This window comes from Gallus gallus, chromosome 4 (genome assembly GCF_016699485.2).
Source record: "Gallus gallus isolate bGalGal1 chromosome 4, bGalGal1.mat.broiler.GRCg7b, whole genome shotgun sequence".
Taxonomy (NCBI): domain Eukaryota; kingdom Metazoa; phylum Chordata; class Aves; order Galliformes; family Phasianidae; genus Gallus; species Gallus gallus.
Window position 1 is genome coordinate 18531717 of NC_052535.1, and position 3400 is coordinate 18535116.

Consider the following 3400-nt stretch of genomic DNA (forward strand, 5'->3'; position numbering starts at 1 on the left):
TCTGAAGTATTCCTACATTATGCTACAGTGACAAGACTCTCATCTTTAATTATCAGTTCCCTTACAAAACCAGAGAGGTGAAACATATCTGAGCCAAGATACAGAGTTAAACAATGCCCCTCAGCTGCCCTATCGCACTGCAATTCGGGGAGTCCATGGAGAGATTGCAAAACAAGTGAGCTAAAAAAAGACAACCGTGGAACCTGAGATACGGAAGCTCTGAGAAAAACAGCAGCTACAAGTTCTCATGGGATGAGGCTTGGCTGATGTTAGAGCAAAAAATACATGAAATAAACAAGTGAACCACACCCATTAAGTGACAGCTTTTGTTCAGTGATAGACCCAGTGATAGATAGCTTGCAAGCTGGATCTTTGTCTTGGTTATTAATATCATTCAAATAGGAAAGCCTACTAATAAATAAACAAGAAGTCTGGAATCCAAAGCAATCAGCATTTATCTATTTAGTCCTCTGTGTAGGTTTTTCTTTTGTTTTGTTTTTTAAATCCTGCCAAGCATATTCTGTATGAAAAGTTTAAACTCTGATAAAAAGCACTTTCTAATTAAAGGTTAATAAGCACATTAGTGCAGGGCTACTGACACAGTTGAAATGTGTAAAATTTTTTGTCTTAATATCTCTGTCTCACCAGCACTTTTGGAAGCAAGGCAAAAAGTTGTTTCTATCTTAAGCTCGTATTTGCATATATATCAACTTAATATAAACAGTAAATAAATAAAAATTGCTTTGCAAGAACAAACTACAAAATTGTGTTAGAGCAGAACTACAGATTTTATTCCAGAGTGCAATTTATCAGCATGAAAATAAAGCCTCTTTATTTCCCCTAAAATTAATGTTTTGTTTCACTAGAACAGAGCTTCCTTAGTACTTCTCTTCATTGTCCCCTTATAATTAAGCAGTTTGCACACTGTTTTCCCTAAGAGGATCCATCAAAATTTAAAAAAATACAATTCAACATGGCTCTTATCTATGTTATTTTTTTAACTGGTGCATTGGTGTTCTACAGACAGCCACAACAAAAATCAATTTCTCATTTTGACATGATTACATTTACTATTTCAACAAGTATGTAAATTAAACACCTCCCTTTATCCCACCAGAGTGCTGTAAAGACATCCACGCATTAGTGTTTGGCACACCAGGCACACATTCCACGACATTTAGAACTAAATGATTCTATTTTAATGATGATGTTGTTATCAGAAACAAGGATTCCTGTAGACCTGCATCAGTGTGTTGATGACTAGTGAAGTTAAAATAAAATTGGTACATGTTGGATAGGTCTTAAAAGACTCTTCAGTGATGAAAGGAGTTAATTTGGATTAGACATTCAGAGGTATGGGTCACACACTTATTTGTTCATACACTAATGAACATATACAGTACACACCTACAGTCTTTCATCTTTCTCTCTCTTGAGATGCCTACACTGTTGATTCAGCTCTGTTCCTACATGTTGTCTTTTGCCTGAACTACCTGATCTGAATATAACTGCCTGAATATATAAAACTCTCAACTATGCACGTACTGATTTTTCAAACCTGCATTAGGTATATGAAAGTTAATCTTAACTGTGCTTTATCTTCATTTAATTTTTCTTCTCCATACAGAGAAGAGGCAAGTTTCCTGTGGATCCTTATCCACAGCTTCATCTTGAGTGCAATAGTGTTCTTGCCAAATTGGATGACAGAGCATCCTGACACAGGGAACTGTATGGATGTCCAGCACAAAACTTTAACAAGAAATGCACAGAAAGTGAGGTTCAGCCAGAAGAGCCTAAGAAAAGTAAAGTCTGTCTATATGGAGCTCCACACACTGAGGCTTACTGCACTGCATAAAATTCTCCATATTTTTTTTATGTGCATAGGTAAGCCGCTCTTACCTCCAGAAGAACTAAAGTGTGGAGTTAAAGGTGTTGGAGATTTATCCTTAACTGTCTCATCCATTTGCTGGGTCATGTAGTAAAATTAGAGCCCTCCAGCACAAGAAGGACTGGGTAGAATTTAAAAACCACCATTACATTATAGGGTGAAGCAAAATACCAAAACAGCATTTGAAAGCAAGCCCTGTCAAGTACAAAAAGATTAGTGTAATTAGAACACATGGTAAGGAAAATTAAAAAACTGCAAGATGGACAGAATTGCAATGACGGTGTGATTTAGTACGTAGATAAGCACATTCTAAACAGAGCAGGATTGAAAGTCAGTACTTAAGTTTATTGATTATGGCAAAGTTTTATATTTCTTATGTCTTTGAATAGTATGAATGAAACACTATATGAAGTTACTGATGAAAAACAGGCTTTAGGTTGTAATCTGAATATTAATAAAAATAATATAAGTAAACTGAAATGAAAGCAACAATGTAGTACTGCTCATCACTATTCACTGTTTGTCAAATAATTTTCAAGTTTGAAAACAAAGGAAAAGCCATACACTGTAAATACTATTTACAGCAGATCCATTAATCAACAAAATAAGGGAAAAATAGAAATATGATGTCTAGTAGTCATACTTCTAAAGATTAAGCTAAAGAACACTACCATGTTTTCTTTTAGGCTGTATTCAGAAAATTCAAATCTTTTGTCTTTAAAGAATCAAGTGGCAAAAATAAGCTACTTTTTCAAGTACATACATTGTCCGCTTAAAAATTAATCTGTTTAATTCTGCACTATGCATTGCATTTATGTCTAAACCATAATTTCTTCATGGAACACTCAATATTAATTCTAATTTCAGAGCACTCTCTACAGGTAATAAATTATGCTCAAACTCATTAAATATATACAATACCAGAGACATGTGAAGAACACTATTTAGCATGTATCCTATCTTGGAATCTGCACAGGAAAGAGTGCCCAAGGAAGACAACACAAATTTGAAGAGAAGAATAAATGATCCCTGCTCCCAGTGAATTTAATATCAAAACATGCAGGTATCCCAGATTATTTGGAAGAGGCCTGGTCTTTTGAACAAAAAATTCCTACATACAAGGACTGAATAGGTTGTCTGCAAGTGGACATCGAGGACAGTTTGGTTCTTCTGCTACTTTCTTTTTTCTTGACAACCTGAGATACCTTTGTGAAGTGCCTCAAGCTTGTTATTCTTAAACCTAATATTTTTCTCTTTAATTACAGATTCTGTGTGCAAAATAACTCATCAATTTCTTCTCATCACTTCATAACTTGACAAATTGTTCTGTAATACTGGAAAACAGCAGTCTCAGCCTGTAATGTACCACATATTGGAGCACTAGCATTATTCTTATCCATGTAGCATATACACATAGTCCATTTGTAAAACCCACTGTTAACAGTCTACTTCTGTTGCCAATGAAGGCAATAGTGAAAATGCTCTTAAGGCCACTGGGAGGCATACATGCTC